This window comes from Macrosteles quadrilineatus, unplaced genomic scaffold, assembly GCF_028750875.1.
Source record: "Macrosteles quadrilineatus isolate MER2022 unplaced genomic scaffold, UCM_ALF_1.0 Scaffold_9__3_contigs__length_116548681, whole genome shotgun sequence".
NCBI classification, from domain to species: Eukaryota; Metazoa; Arthropoda; class Insecta; order Hemiptera; family Cicadellidae; genus Macrosteles; species Macrosteles quadrilineatus.
The window spans coordinates 111,329,132-111,346,609 of NW_026542602.1; the positions used below are offsets into that span (position 1 = coordinate 111,329,132).

General features: G+C 37.2%; 1 long non-coding RNA gene across 1 annotated transcript in view; it reads left to right on the plus strand.

The window, feature by feature from the left end:
* Positions 1-17,001, plus strand: part of LOC129002140 (uncharacterized) — a 28,725-nt gene extending 11,724 nt beyond the window's left edge. The window contains exon 3 of the long non-coding RNA XR_008491544.1: positions 16,919-17,001. This is a non-coding gene — a long non-coding RNA (uncharacterized LOC129002140). The remainder of the gene's footprint in view (positions 1-16,918) is intronic.
* Positions 17,002-17,478: the final 477 nt, after the last annotated feature.

Consider the following 17,478-nt stretch of genomic DNA (forward strand, 5'->3'; position numbering starts at 1 on the left):
CAAGTAGTACAGTGTAAAAATTCTGGAACTGGAATCAAATTATCGTTTAATTGATTTGGAAGAAATATCTATACTGTTACTTGAGAACCGAAATCATTGTTGACAATCGATTCATCAGGTTTTTGTTCTGACTTATTTATAGTTCACTATTATAGTTAAATACAAACTGGTTTTAGATAGAACTGTAAAGAAAATGATGGATTCAAACTGTTGTTTAGCTTTGAGGAAGATTGCTATTTTAGACTTTATGAGTGGCGACATTAGGTGTCAAATTGTTTCAATATCGATTCATCTGTGAGGTGATACCTTTTGTGTTATAGCTTCTTGTTTATCAATACTTTGAAATTTGATAGTTTGAAAAGAGCTGTCCATGTTGATTAAAATTTCAAATGACCCTGGCACAAGAAACAGCTAGCATTAGAATTACCATGTTACCTTATAGAATTAACTTATCATCCTTTAGGTTAGCTCTGTCTGGTATAAAACTTAAAAAATATATTTTAAATAGACGCAACAACCCATATATAAGTTCATAGAACGTGTAGTTTACCAATAAAAATAGAGAAACATTTAGTAGACTTTACACCTTGAAATGTACATCAAAACAGGCTCCAGATTTAACAATAGTACGAGAAGTCTACTTGCACTATTCAAAGTCAGCGGTACAACCTTCATCGGCAAATCTCAAGAAAAGTTTGATCAGGATGTTTGAAGGTTCGTGACTTGACCTGGCCGTCCTTGATCATTTAGTTGTTAACTAATGTTCTTGGCAGAAGAGTAAGCGGGTTTACTTGAGTAACAAAGCAAGAGACGCACGACCTATGTTTTCATCCTGTTCTAATGTTAATACCTTACACAAAAGATATAGCCATTGAGAGTAAGCGTTGGCCCATGGCTTTACTTTGAATCCACCATTTCTGCCAACGATTGCTATCTTGTAGAACATTTTATGGAGGGTAAAACAAGCCGTAGTACGTCTCTAAACTAGGAACGGACCAGAAGCAGAATGGAAATCAGCTGATTTAAATAGAATCGACTGTGACATGTTGATCGGATTGGTGCTCTGGGTGAATTGTCACTCAATCTGAAGGAAACCCTGGGAGAACGGATGGCTGTAGAATTAAACATGTAGCCTAGACCTTGGTGGATGAATGCTCAGTAGCTTTATGTTTATACTTTTCACTTGGGTTGTTAATACACATTTTGTTAGCGTTGGTTGTCATTTTAGTTGTAGAAATCTTTAAGGGTGTCTTTTTGCCGTGGCTTTAGATTTTATAGGTTCAGTATAGGTTCAGAAGTCTTTTCTCAGTAATTAAAGTCGGTGCCAACACCAACACCCCAGTAAAACATGGTTAATACACTTCCAAACTGAATCCTAGCCATACATAGTAGACGAGTGGTTGAGGTAGGCATTGTTGACCGTCACACAAAGCGTAACGAATGTCGTTGTCACCTTGTACAAGCGTGACGTGTGAGGAGAATTTACCTTCACACCTTACACGGTGTTCTATTATACTCTTACTGACAACCGGCTGCTGGTGAAGCTGTACTCTTCTCGTGTTGGTCCATTGTTATGTAAAGATCAGTAACAAGGATGTTCTTATCTTTTACTTTGTATACTGCTTCACTGATTCTACTCCTAAGCATCTCATCTAGTAGAGTGATCATCCTATGATAAGATTGGATATTAACGACGCCATCCCATCATTGCGCACATAAGTAGACAATGTGTGAAGAGCGAGTAAGAGGACTAAAACCAGCTGTTTTTTTATCCAGGGCTATTTATTAAAACCTATGTGATTAAGAACAACTAAAACTGTCCAGCTGAATTGAGTAAGAAACATAGAATAGCTTCTGAACTATCCCAGGCCTTGTTCAGGTAAATGTCCTGATTACTAGAATGAGACGAATAGTTCAATATAATTGCACAACTATATTACTACAAGAGGCGGAATAACCAGATGTGTACTTATTGAACTACTTTAACATTTGTAATTCTTCATCCTTAAAAGTTTAAAGTCTCCTTTTACCAATTCCCATTTTTCCATCCTAGAACTTCTCTCTCGACTTCCAACGTTTCCAACTTGCCAAAACTACCTCAGAGAATAAAATGCTGTTCCAACGGGAGCGAACTCTGGTCGTCATCAATTGTGTATGGTTAATCCATTCCAGTTTCCAGTTTTTGTGTCGTGTCTCTCTATTTGGAATGACACACTTCCACCGTGTCACCATACCCTGACCGCCTCCGCACACTCCTACCACTCCACACTTTATACTACGTGGCTTCCGGCCTTGTGGGTATAACGAAAAAATCAATGCGATGGTTACATTTTTTGGCACCTTAGAAATTAACCATACTCCAATTTTAGAATTTGTACGGTAGGTAGTGGGACTGGCAAAGAAATTGTCATGCCTTTAAATAGTGCAGTAAGATTTCACGTTATTGTTACATCCTATGTGTGTTTCTTGTTGGGAAAGTTCAGAGTAAGCTGCTATCAAATAGATGTTGATGTGGGGTGGATTTTGCAACATGTGCTTTACTGAATTGTTGTTTTTTTTCAGTGGACATTGTTTGTGATTAGATAGTTTTATTAGTACTTAACTCAAAGGATTGTGTCGTCGTATGACGAAAAATATAAATCGTTACACGGATCCAAAATGTCGGCTCGACCCTCGCTCATTTTCCAACCTGGGTTTTGCTTCGGTCCCAGTCGTTGAACATGATATCGTGTTGAAAATTCACTTAGGTGTGAAATAAACTATTATCGATAACTAAATATTACAAACGTTTTAGAAAATTTTTATTTTATGGAATTTTTAAACATTCGTCTTACATTTATTTGGCTTTTCGATTAATTTGATTTTAAATTAGCTTATAACACGTGTCTTCCATTCATACCAAACGTGTAGTTTAACATACTCCACTACCGTATAATGTTTCCGAGTCTGTTACACATTGCAAAGTAAGGAAGCCTCCCGCAGCTACCTGGAGGCGGATGACGCGATCTTACTCTATGTCAACATCTTAACTGCCAGTGATGACCATACTTGCCACCGCCGCGGGTATCTCGTCTGTCTAGAGATAATCGCAAGATAACACTGACCATTCACCGGCTGACTGCCAAAATAACACTCGTTACACATTAGAGATTAGATTACAGCGTCCGCCAGTGTCCCGCAATTTAAAAATGACGTTCCTCAGCTTTTAACGATATTCTAACTGAATCTCGAACTCAGTGAGTTGCAGGAACTAGCACTTCATAAATCCATTGCCTTAAATACTGATGTAGATTTTCCAACGATATGGTATCTATATCTATATAGAAAAGAACATTGTTGAATACAGCAGAGTTCATGCCTCTTTCTGGCGCTATGGTAAAGCCATTTTTAGAAAGCCAGTTTTTTTTTACCCCAGATCTTGTACTTTGGTTTTAATACTCTTATAATCCGAATTCCGGCATTAACTGCACCCCTGAACCTATATTCACATGAGCTTTTGTGTTGGAAAGTACATCCCCTTTGGTGCTTGTTAACAAATTCAGCAATGCAGTTTTCATACCATCTGTGGCACTTGTTTTAGACAGATATTCCGATGTAAGTACTCTTGCACTTATATACTGCCATTGACTAATGTCCTCCTTGTACTTACATGTATTCGTATTCTGCGTTGGCGAGTTCTTGCCTTTCTCTGGTGCTATCAACGATGCCCATGTAGCCATAAAGAGCGGGTAAGTGCCATTGTTGTTCCCTCCAGGTTAGATCAGATCATCCTGTTTGGCCGCTTTACCGGTCTTGGTCTTGTTCAACAGACCGAGGTAAAACTACAGGGTATATTTTAATTGAGAATGTTGTTGTAAATAATAGAAAATGTATGGAAGTTGTTTATATGTAACGAAGAATACGGTAGAAGACAATGTGAAACGAGTTCCTTTGGTTAGTTAGTTTCGTGTTGTTTCAGTCTAGGAATCGATAGTTCGGCCATAGATTTATTTAACAAGTACTTCACTTGTCAAAACGTAACTAATTACCCTGCTTAAATTCTTCAGAAGATATTATTATCATTATGTTTGAGACAACACCTCGTAGGTACGTTTTTACGCTGAATGGGAATGCAAGGTAGTTTTAGAATTGAATACGATTATATATCCAGTTGTGCTCCTGACTCTGCTCATCAGTTCCTTTGTATACTTGTTTGACCCTTAAATTAAGGTTCGTGCCATTAGAAAAGGGGGTTTCAAAATACTATTATTTTTCTGGGAAATTTTACGTTAAGGCCTTTCATTAGAAGTATGCTCTTGATGGGTGTTAGGCGTACGCCACGTTTTTCTTATAAGTTCGTGTTCCTTATTGACTTGAGTTCAAGGGGTTTCCAAACAAGCACTTAACTTCAATACTCAATTTCAAACAAATCTACTGATAGAAAGCTTTTAACACTCAATCAATAGCCTAATAAGTTTCCCTGATGAGAGAATGTCTCTCAGTCTTTCACCCCTTTCTTTAATCAAGAAGACAATCAATCAACTCTTCTTTTCTTCTTGATGTCTTCCGCCTCCAATCTGTGCCACGACCTTGTCCTCGAGATGAGATTATTCTTTTCAACCTCAAGTTATTGTCGACGGTGAAAAGAGTTGATGAGTTCAAGACGCGGCAGGTGGACTACGAGATCTCATTGTCCTCAGAAAACAAATCATGGTAAATGAGACAGAAGTAGGTGAAAAGAACCCCTGAAACAAGTGATATGTGGAATGGATACATTATCTCTTCTGTGTAAAAGTTTGTTTCACTTCATATTTCGATCAATTATAAAACTAAACTATAAATAAAAGGTATGGTTCTAGCCTCCAAAGATAAATGGAGTTGAGAAAATGTTCAGCTCTCCCTTTACTTGTATTTACAGTATATGTATCCAAATAAAAACTAATAAGAAACGATATAGTTTGCTTCGAAAGGATATGTCGCCTTCGCAATGCTAGAAGGCACCTAAGCCATTGACTACAGTTTCGCTTAAAAATTACAAGTCTCTTATGAACGGCTCTGTTTTTGAATTGGGGAAAATTAGAATCGTTGAAGTTGTGTCTATCAGTTTTAGCGTATTAAAATCTTGATTAAAATGAAGATCTTAGTAACCGAACAATCAAAACAAAATCTTTATAAATTAAAATAAAATTAGCTTGGATAGAATAATGAGGATTTAGTGGACACTTGCGTAACCACTTTCATAAACCCGTGCTTCAAAAGAAAAAAAATGACTATATAATTTCTACATAGATCAACAAGTGTGATCCAATAGCAGGAGGCTTCTCTAGGTAGCTGAGAGGTTGTAGTGCTCGTTTACGAATCAAGAGGTCGCCAGTTTGATCCTGTGATAAGCTAGTAGCTTTTTGATCGTTTGAATCTGAACACAGTCCAACTATACGAGATAAGATCGTGGTGTTTTTAATAAATTGGTAATGGCAAAGAAACAACTTGGTCAGAAACAAAGCTACACAGATCATTTCACCTCATTCTACACACTTGCAAGTGTGTGCGTCACTGTCAAGAACTTATCGAGCTGATTAACCTTTATACGCATTAAAATAACTCTTTTGTGCCAACCACTGAGTAAAGTACCCACAACTAAACAATGTACGGTTTTAAAATTATCGTACCACAGACTAAGTTTCAACTTCCCACAAACTCGCACACATTGTAACAAAAAAAGAATCCCCAGACAAATGAAGTGTATCTTTCTAATCTGTGATAAAACATAAGATTGGTCGTAAATTACAATAGCGTGGGCGGCGAGGGAGCCAAGGTCCCCTACGGCGGGGGGCGTGACACGCTTACGTCATTTTGAAACGTGACCGTCTGATGTTGAACGATATTTTTACAAACAAGTAGAAAAGAAGAGTCTGCCGCTAATGGTCTGCTAATAATGCATTCTCCACGATCGCGATGGTGCGATACCGCCTTCACCGATGGAGCATTGAGAAGCGCAGGCGTTCCACAGGGCGGCATCTTGGCAACAGGACTTTCCCTGATAGGGTTCTGAGAGTTATGTAGCTGCTGTGTTGTCCATATTTTTTTAAGCTTCGGTTACAGCTAAGTTTATAAATGTAAGGAGCTTTCTCATCCTAATGTAACAACTGAAAAATGATTTGAAGTGGTGAAGTTGATGAAATTGGACTTTAGTTTCGACTTTTAACGGTTTTATCGCGTTTTAGGATGAATTTTACGAGTTGTACTTTACTCTTTGGCTAATTTACCAAGGGCTATAAATAGTCTGGTGATATCCCCACACCTAATACGTTCGTCACTGACATAAAAACAGTGTTTAGCTGATGTAAAAACATGAAATTAATGTTAGCAAGACATAGGGCAGTGTTTTTTTTTACTTTTACGAAGAAGTCTTCGAAAATGCTAAGATAGGGAAGTTGTCAGTATTCTATTCTGTCTTCTCAAAATGAGCTCTTTTGTCAACATGTTTATAGTTGTTCATAATGTCCTTGGAGATCAAATATTCGAACAAATCTCAAGATGATTGTTGAGTGAAATCTCCATATACAAGTAGTGCTATTTTATCACAGGTTGAGGAACACTCTTACTTTCTGCAAGTTTTTGCTCTGAAGAACGGTCGGTGAAGTGAAGCGGTTCTCTTAGCTGATCAATCAGTTATCACGACCATCGCAGCTTTCACTCTACAACAGCTGAGGTCGTGCTCTCTCACCGACCGATCACCGATCAATGATCACTCACTTGACTGGCTTACAACTTCTTTGAACAATCCACCAATGTTTAAGCTTGATTTTGTAAAAAGCATGATGAAAGGTTGTTAAATAGTATTCAGGAATCTAATAGAAAATTTTACTTTATTGTTAGCAACCAGCATTTCGCCATGACCAATATATATATAAAAATAATTGGAAAAAAGTAACAGAGGAATAAATCAATAAATCAATTTTATCAAACATATAAATGAATCAAGTAAATAAATCATGTTTTTTTTTTTTTTTAAAGACGTTAAATTGTTCTAAGATGTTATGAGCAATCTGTGGCAACCTGGTGGATATGCCATGCTGACCGAGCCTGGCGGTGACCCATTCATTAGTTGATCATGTTCACTCAGAAGAATATAATTAAAGGAAGGAATATCTGTTCAGATGAACCCATGCATGCCATCACAGCTTCCGTTGATCTTCCTTCTGCAGATGTGAGGGAAGTAATTTTGTCATTTACCCTTCCTTTCAAATCACCTGCGTGATCTTGCTTTTGTGTAGTACCAGTTGCAACTACATTATCAAGATTTTGAACACTTGGGGTTTATGTCTTTCTAATAATTTGAAAAAGGCACCAACATTTTCTTTGTCGATGCTGAAGACCCGCAGAGAATCCACAAGGTTTACGCAAAGTCTACAAATCTGTGACATTATATAAATAGACAAACCCAAACAAGACCTACTTAACCTATCTCAAAATCTAATTCAACTTACGTACGCACATCACATACATCTTACTGTGATGGAATTCCTAAATAATGAATAAGATTTTGTGTTGTAAGCTCAAATCTCACAGGGGTGATATTCCCCTAAAATGAGCACTTTAAACTTTATTCGCTATGAGTTAGGTAATACTACTTGGCTTTCTAGTCAATTTACTATTATTTCTTTCCCATTAAACTACAGGGTGGCTCTGAAGTATTTTCTGAAAACTAACCATGAGGCCCAAAGAAATCTTTGAAACTTTAAGGTTCCCATTTTCTTTTCTGTATTAACTTTTCCAAACTTTCATCCTCCCAGTTATGTCTTTATGGGCATATATTTGACAATTATGCTATTAATAGATGTTTGATACTTTGATCTAAATTTTGACCTGTAATTGAACTCTTCTCCTTAAGAAGTTGGTGAATTGTTGGCCAATGCCAACGGGTTTGAGGGTTCGACTGACATTCGGACTGATGTCTTTCAGTGTTCTGTATTGCTCCAAGCCCGGAATATAAATCCATGTAAATAAAAGCTAAATTCCTTTTGAGTTTTAATACAAACCCTACACCCATATAGGAAGGATTCTCTGGTGTGGACCAACATTTTAATAGCACGTTCCCGACGGAGCACGTAGCACGTAGCGCACCTGAGGGGGGAGGGGTTCCCAGGCCCCTAATTATCAGTGACCCTGGGGTCAAACCGGCGAACGTGCTTCCCCTCCCCCGCCAAATTATCAATACGGATTTATAGGAATCACGCGCAGATTGTGGGTCAATTCGTCGTGCGATGACGGGGCGGGCGCGTTTGTTTAGCGAGGTATTTCATTATCCGTGGGAACTTGGCGTGCGTGACGTATGTGACCTTGGCAGAAAATTGAAAAATTGAGGAGTTATATTTAAATATATGTTTGCTTTTTGAAGCTAGATCCCTACAGTGGTACAATGTTCACTAGGTATCCGGCTGTGCTGGCTCTGGTCTCAGGTAATGGGGACATTGGACATTGAATCTCGGAGGTGTGGTGGATTCAGAAAACTACAGACCTTTTTCAAATTTACGCCCTCTTTTGAGTTTTTTTTAGAAAGGAGAACCATAAGCAGTATAGATGTTTTTCGGCAGTTAGTTTGCGTAATTATCTAAGCCATGTTTAGAATAGTGGCTAAATATGACGGAAATAATTACGCAAGGGATGAAATTATCCTAAGTACGTCATTTAGTACAGTTGACTATAATGAGTTTTATTTTTAGATATACAAAAATACTTTTGCGATTCTTAAAAACAAAGGATTACAATTTCACCAAAGACTGCAATAAGCTTTCGGTTAAACATGTTCACGCTGTTCTATTTATCAACGTGACATTTCGAATGGACTATTTGGTATTAGTAAGCTATATTAAACTGTTTTAGTCTCATTAGGCTACGCTACAGCTTAATTAAAACTCAGTACAATGCATCAGAAATCCGTCCCAAGCCAGGCTAGATAAGATTTCAATTACCGCATCTGCAGCCAAGTAAATAACACGGCGGGGTTATCAAATCAACTGCATTTGTAGCTGAAGCCACCAACAATCTAGCGTCCGTGAGTACTGTGCATCTTCAGCATTCTCATCATGTGTAATTTTCAATTCCACAACATTGCTGAGTGAGAGAGGTCGTGGAGATTGAATGGCGCGACGAAAGATTCAGAGAGCGGTGCTAACTGACTCACGATCAGACACAAACGGCGATCATCGTGCTCAACTGGGCACTCTGCGGCCAACAGGAGCTGGGATCATGAAGTGACAATCTCACAACAGCTAAACCTTAGCTGGATCAGTCAATCATCGTGCTGTATAAAAAGTGACAATTTCACAACAACTATACCTGTTGTGGTACAATTAGCTGGATCAGACAATCATCGTGCTGTATAAAAAGTGACAATTTCACAACAACTATACCTGTTGTGGTACAATTAGCTGGATCAGACAATCATCGTGCTGTATAAAAAGTGACAATTTCACAACAACTATACCTGTTGTGGTACAATTAGCTGGATCAGACAATCATCGTGCTGTATAAAAAGTGACAATTTCACAACAACTATACCTGTTGTGGTACAATTAGCTGTATCAGACAATCATCGTGCTGTATAAAAAGTGACAATTTCACGACAACTATACCTGTTGTGGTACAATTAGCTGGATCAGCCAATCATCGTACTGTACAGTTTTACATCTATACCTGTTTTGATAGAATTAATTGATATAGACAAAAAACTACCTTTTTGACTGGATATCCTATGTTTATGTTCTGAAATATAAATCCATATACGTACCTAATTGATTTCTAAATATGTTTTAAGTTATATTTTTTATGCTTCAATGTTGAACTCAAGGTCTTGAAATTTTGTACAGAATCATTAAAGTTTCGGTCTTGATATAGTCCAGCTTCAGAAAGCCTTTTACGTACCAAGGATGGCCGTTTTACCAAATAGTTCTCTACGAATTAAGACTTTTCAACCATGATTCTTTAAATCAAATTTAATTTAATTTATTTGCATTTTATGTTTTTTAAGATTTGCTAAGACAGAGTTTGTAAATTGTTCTTGTCAAGTTCTGTTTCTGTTACTTTCTGCTCAGAATCTACAACCTAGTCAATGTTTCAACTCTTTAAGACAGAACTTTTACAGTATTGACGTATCTACATTAATTCTGAGCAGTTTTTATGTCAATTCATTTTTGTGTCCAGCTAATTTAAACAATATTTACCAATCCTTAGTGTTATAAAATTGGGATATCGACTGTTATTTCTCATGATTTATAGATATTAAACACCAAAGGGGCGCTTGAACTTCTAAAACGAATATGTGGCCCAAACATTTGGAAGACTTGTATTCTCATCTTAATTACAAATTTGTGTGGTTTATTAAACCTGATTCCCTCCACATGCAAACACAGACTCCAAACACCTGCCAAGGTATTAATTAGCCTGTCTCGAGTAGTAATTAATTGTACTTTTCACACCCGACCGAACCTAACCCCGAGTTTCGTGCTCAATTTCCCATGGTGTTGCTTTGTTTGTTTATAGCAGTCTCGCGTACCGCTGGCGAGCACAGGTTTTTGTCATTATTTGCGAGTTATAGTTTAAATAAACAATCCAGAATTGCGTGTTCTAGGACAGTAACTTGCAAACGAGTTTATCTGCGCGTTATGAAATGCACTGCAATAGTGCTAGTAGTATTGATGGTTAATGCGTTTTGTGAATATATTTAATTTTCATAGGGTTGTATGCCAAGGTTGTTCTGTTCCTTGGTTCACGACGGGCTTATGACGCAGACATATAGCTACGGAAACAAACCTCAATTAATTGTACTGACTGAATTTTAAAATAAGATTTGGTTCAATTCAATCAATTATGTGGAAGAAGAAAATTACCATCCTCATTTCACACAGCAAATATAAACATTGAGGATATTTCTTTGTTGTAATTGATATCAATTAACCCTTACTTACAAAAAACAAAAGCTCCACTACGAAATCTTAGGCAAACATCGGACCCGAGGGAATACAATTACATGGGTAGCCATGTGTTTAACCAGGCTTGTGATCTAACTCAATACTAAAAGTGTAGAATTTTAGTCCTGTAGGTTGTCGATACGGTTGGTTTGAGCTCACAAGGAATAAACAGATACGCAAAATCGCCTCTATTTATTGTATTATACCATCTATTTATACCTCTATTTATGGTATATTTACCATCACTTATAACTTATAATTATATTTTTTCTTATATTTGTTTTTGATTTTGTTTATTTCTTCTTTCAAATCGATCTGATCATTGCGTTTAGTGAGTTTGTTGTATCAATGACCTTTTAAAGAATTTACCCTTGGAGAAGTTATAAAATCTATCATCATATTGTAGCAGTAGGAAAACCCTCGGTTCTGTACTTCTTGTACTTTTTTAGTTTTAGGAGTATCAAAGCCAAACATACATATCGAGGCTATCTACTGGATAGTATTGAAGAAGTCTTGTGTGATCCATTGACTTTTTTTATTAATTACTTTGTTTTAAAGCAATGAAAAGAACAACTTTCAGTAGAAGTTTGTACAACGTTAATTAGCTGTAGAGAATATTGTCGTCCAGTTTCATCGATGAAAAGCGAACTTCTGTATAACATAAACTGTTATAATAAAACAAGATAATGAAGAAATATAATCTTATACAGTGGTATACTCTGGGATTTCTTCTTTCAACTAAAAAAAAAAATGGTTACAGCTGGCCTATATAGATAGAATGCCTACTTCAGTTTACAGAAGTCAATGGTGTAAAGGACCGAACGTAAACATTATTTACTATGGCTTAAATGAAACTGTCTACATCTGATGATACTTTAAACAAATGTCCTGATCTGTTACAATAAATCTGACAATAGTTAATGCTATTAGTATAGGATTCGGGCCAGCAGCGTAATTTGTTTATGTTTATTATGTGGTACCGGTTCTGTTCAAGCATTCGTGGTGTAACGTACACTTACAACGGTACTGCATAACCTTTCAGAAATACAAATTTTCGTTTCTAAACATTTTATAACTGCTGGTGTTTCGACAATCTTTAGAGTAACTAGTAACTGAAGCAAATCTTTCTAATTTTACCATTTCAGGTTGGTTGTGAACTATCAGCAGTAATTGAAATATTAGTATGGAAATCATATAAGTTTATTTCTCTCAGTCGTCCAAACCCACAAGAATCTCAGGACCCACGTTGTAACTAGAGCACGACCACGACCAGTATAGTGTACAAGACACGGTCCTCCACCATGATACCATCTCGTCTCCGTCTCCTACGCTACAACACGCTGTCTTTGTTACCCGATATTCTCTACAGCTGGGTGACCGAGTGGTTTTAGTGCTACTAGTCGTAAAGCTGCGGGTTCCATCCTGAGAAAAGTCAGTAGCTCCTTGATGGTTCGACACTACATCCATCTGACCATCAAGGTCAGCAAGGGCAACATTGGGTTTTTATTCGGTTCATTGCTGAAGAATCCGCTGGTTTGTGTAAGGAACACCGCTTTCATTTTATCCATTCAGGACTTGACATTTAATCATCTTCGCCTAAAAATAAGCACCCTGGTGTTTTGGCGCAGTACAATCTAATATAATCTCCTATTAGTGAATCGCCTAAAGTAGCCTATCGTATGTACACATTCATTTTCTCATTCTCAGTCCCTTTTCAAAGCTAATTGTCAACTTGTTAGTCTTCTAGGACAATTTCATTTTCACCTGTCAGTTACATTGCAGCACAAATGTACAAGTTCCCCTGAGAGATGGTTGTAGCTTGCAATGTCAGTAACTCACCCAATATCTGGTGCGCTGGCGGATGCTGAGTGGTACATCTCGAGTGTACTGATAGTTATTTGTGATACCGTAAACGCGTGTCATCCACACCTACCGCTACCGATGCAGCTTCAGGATACATCTGTCAGGGAGATTATCTCCTGTAGACACCCACTTGTTCGTATGAAGACTGAAGTGCAATATGTACCGGGTGTCTAGACTCCAGAATGTCAACACCTTATCACTTGCAAATATGTCATTTTACCACTAAATGTAAATAATAATCATTTAAAATTCCCAAGATGGTACAGTATTAAAATAGTGACTGAACATATCTTGTAAAATCCTACAACACTACGTTACAACTTGTTAAAGATTGTGTTGTATTTTTATTCTAACTGGTATTTCATAAAACATTCTAATTTTTTAATAAGAATATCGAAGGAATCAGAAATCAATTTAACTTTTTTTTAGCTTAACTTTTTCATTTTTTTTATTTAATTAATTTTTTGGGCAGGATTTTTATTGTTATTATAATTAACTTGGAAAACCTTGCAAATCACGGAACCTTTAAAAAGGCACTAATTAACACAATTATTGTTGAAACATTGATTAACCTTTAATGGAAATAATGTCATCAATGAGATGAAACTTTAGAAAATCTACCTAATAACAATTCTAGATGTTATTCAATGGCCCTTTTTAATTTAGGACCTTAAAGCAAAATAAAATAAATTCGTCAGTTGAGTTAACGAATAAACTTTGTCGCGTTACCTTTGATTCTTATCGTTAGTTTGAACATTACTTATTTGAGTTGTCCTACAAATTAGAATGTAACTTTGGTAGTGGTGCGCTTGTAAATAAAGACACGTGTTGACAAATCTGTCATAACTGTATATTTTGTATTTTGGTATGTAGTTGTTGTGTTATTGAGTTGTGGTGGTATGGCGTTTTGTGGTATGCCGTTGTGGTGGTATGGCAAGCGCGCGGTCTCCCTATGTATGTTAATTGGTTTGGAGACATCAACGCACTGCTCTGATACGATTATCACTACCAAGAACTCCATTTACCACTTTCAATCCAAAAAGCGTTCGCATTTCAAACCTTTTTTAACCCGTAGAGAACGATTTTACTTGTTTTGTATTCAAAACCAAAAGTTGGCTTCGTATTTTGTATGATTGTGGAATAAAAATATAAATCCGATATATGTAGTATGGTTACCGACTGAGAAAAGCTTAGGTTTAAGCAAGAACCATTGTTCAAAAAATTAAAAGTTTTTGCTTACATATAAAAGTATATCGTCAAATTTTATTTGTTTTATTTCAATTATGCAATCATTAGGAAGGACTATACTATAAAAAAAACTATACATCTTGGAGTAGAGTTACACTGTTTTTTTATCAAAACCGTAGCTAGACAACGTAGTTTAGATAAGTTTCAGTTTGGATTGCAAAATTATTCTTCAAATAGGGAGCGAAACAACAGATTCGTTGCACCTATGTCCTTTAAAAGTATTTTAGTTTGTCGCAATCTTCCTGTCACTAACAAACACTTTATCAGAAAACCATATCTGGTTTCCACTATACAGCATATGATATATTGAAGTTAAACTACATATTCAGGAATTTTGTAGCTGGTTAAGGCTACGTTAGTTTAGGGTTAAATTGCAAAATAATTAATAACTATTTAGCTTTTCTAACAACAGTGCCAGTAGGCTCATCACCTATTTAAGGATTTTGCAATTTAACGTTGATGTCACGTTGTGATTTGTTGAAGGCGAAAGTCTTCAGAGTTGGGAGGTTTGCCTTTAGTGTGTTGTCCTCAGTGGAGTTGATCATTGCCCCCACAGAGCCATCTCTAGTTTCCACTATCCCGGGTATGTATGTAGCTCGTGGACCCAGCTCGTGACTATCTCGTAGCCCACGCGGCCATGACTCATCGTTGGTCGTTACTGCTCGTTAATGCTGTTAATTGACATACCCTCCCACACTGTAAATCTCCCAATTGCCTCCTCGTTAGCTTGTCGTTGTAACTCGTTGGAGCTTCTGTGTCACCTGGATTTGAAGGTTAGCGCAACATTGCATCCTGGGGTACATTGTTAGCGAGAAATATCGGCGACGTTATTCTTGAGGTTTCATTGCCCTTCTTGTTTACAATCTTATTTAAAATATCAATTTTAGCGAATTTCCCATATAGGGAATAAGCTATTACCGTAGTACTCATGGTAAGACCTGGACGCGAAACCGATTTTTTTTCGTTTTGAGGTTCCTAGAGGCCAAAAACACCATCCGTTCAAATTCATATATATATATGTGTCCGTCAGCACGATAACTCGAGCAAAAATGATCCGATTTTGATGAAATTTGGTACAAACGTGTAAACCTACGTTTATTCGAACGTGTTCGCGATCCAGCATGATCGGACCATGGGAACGGGTGTTTACGGGGGGTTTTATGGGGTAAAAATAGGTTTTTCCCATTTTTGACCCAAAAAACATAAAATTTAGCAATTTATTTCCAAACCATTTTGTAGAGCTTCAAAAAACAAATAATTTAGTATATTGAAGCGTTATTATGCGCCTAATGGTTACGGAGAAAATTCCAAAAAATTGTAAATTTAAAATTCCCCTGTTATTCTTATGGAGAATGAGTAAACTGTTGTAGTTTGCTTGTTTATGAACATATTTTGATCAAATTTGGAAAATGTTTTTATTTCTTACTAACTATTAACATTTTACAAAAAAAAAAACAGTTTTACCCTCCCTGATGCAGCAAACCTAAGTACTTGTTAAAACAAATTCTATTTAAATCGGGAATCTAAATATATAAAAGGCAAAGCCCTCACTGACTGACTGACTCACTCACTCATCACTAATTCTTCCACTTCCCATCTAGAAGGCTGAAATTCGGTACACCGATTCTTTGGGCATTAAATAGGAAAACTAAGTAGTTTTTATTCTGATCGGGCTTTCGGGTTCCGCCCCGGTGGCTCTGGAGTTTCCCATGTTAACCTTATGATTTTTCATATTTAAAAGGAATTTCTTAACAGCTGTTTCAATTAAACAAGTTGGTTCTGTTCTATGATGTTCAATAGCATTAAAGTTACAAGGATTACCAACAGGGTGCAGCACTATTATTTTTACTTTCTCCCCCTATACCATAGTATATGGAGAAAGTATTGTTTTATGACTACAGCCATTACAGCCAATTTGCAACCAAAAGGTGAGTGAGCGTAGCGAACGAACTTCAACCTGGAAGCGAGTTGGCGTAGCGAACGAGCTAACCTGAAGGCAAGTGAGCGGAGCGAACGAGCTCCAACCTAAAGGTGAGTGAGCTTAGCGAACGAACTTCAACCAGGACGTGATTGAACCATGCGAACGAGCTCACTTATGAAGTTAAACGGGGCAAAGCCCGCGGGTACAGCTAGTAAATGTTATATTTTTAAGTACACATTTCAGTGTAAATCCAATTAGTCAAATGGAAATTCGCTTAGTCTGCAGGTTTGCTGCGGCGGGGGTATTGTAGGTATTGTCTTGTGAAGGCGTTTTATATTATTGAAATGTTTTACGTGTTTATAAGGGAACGGTCCAAGTCCTCGTCTGGTTACTGTCTCAAATTCAATTATTGCTCTATGGACTATACTTGAGCAAGCGACCCCGCTTGGATTGATCCAGCAAACTTCAGATCCAAACGCAAACTCTATGTCCTCTCTACTGCCCAGAATATTTAATGTAATACAAATTTACAATTAAAATCATCAGTGTTTAATGTTTTCTTGATTCAATTTGAGCTAAGTAACTCCCATTGCTCTTTTATTAATACATCGTAACAACCCATCAGCGTAATTATTGTTTTATTATGTTCAAATGATGGAAATATGTATTTAAATAACTGAAACAACCACAGCAACAGGTAATTAGCAATTTTCCTAGTTAATTTTGAATTTTTACCTCAAAAACGAAAGTTTTTCTGTTTGTGTATACTTTCGAGAGACTTTAGCGCACGGTTTTACTGATCCCTAACCTAAAATAACTAATTGGGTATCAACCAACTGGGACCCACATAGGTTGTTGAATACATGTAACATAACTATATACTTATTGTGAAGGTTTTATTTCTTCTCGACTAAAACTATTTTTAATGTTCCAGGACCTCAAGCGTCACCAACATGTGATCCTAGCCATCACCAATACACCACGCCCCACAATGGGCCTAAGACTGTTGTTAATGACACTCTAGTGATAGTGAACTGTGAACATCGTGAAAGGAAGCAGTGATGATGTAATTGCAACTTATGCCAGATGAGGACATCCCAAATAGTGATGTAGGTAGTAACACTTTCCATAGACGATCGAAGCTAGTGACAATGTGGGGTGCTCAGTAATAAAGGCGACCACACCAGAAGACACGTTTGGATGGGAAAAGTATTCATCTAGTGTTGTAGACTGTTACCATATGAAATATTAGTGATATGAAGAGTCACAGTGAACTAGTTCTAGATTTGCTGGCATCGTTTGACAAGTTAGTGATGTAAAGAGCTAGTGATCACTAGAGATGTTGCTGCTGCCTGACCAGACGTACGAGGAGGCCTCCTTGGAGCTGTTGACGGTGCTGAGACTTTGTGATGACTTCTTATCTCAGTACCGCATTAGACCTGACTTCTTCTGCCGCTACCGGGAGAGACTGGCAGCCCTCAAGTGTCAAACGTT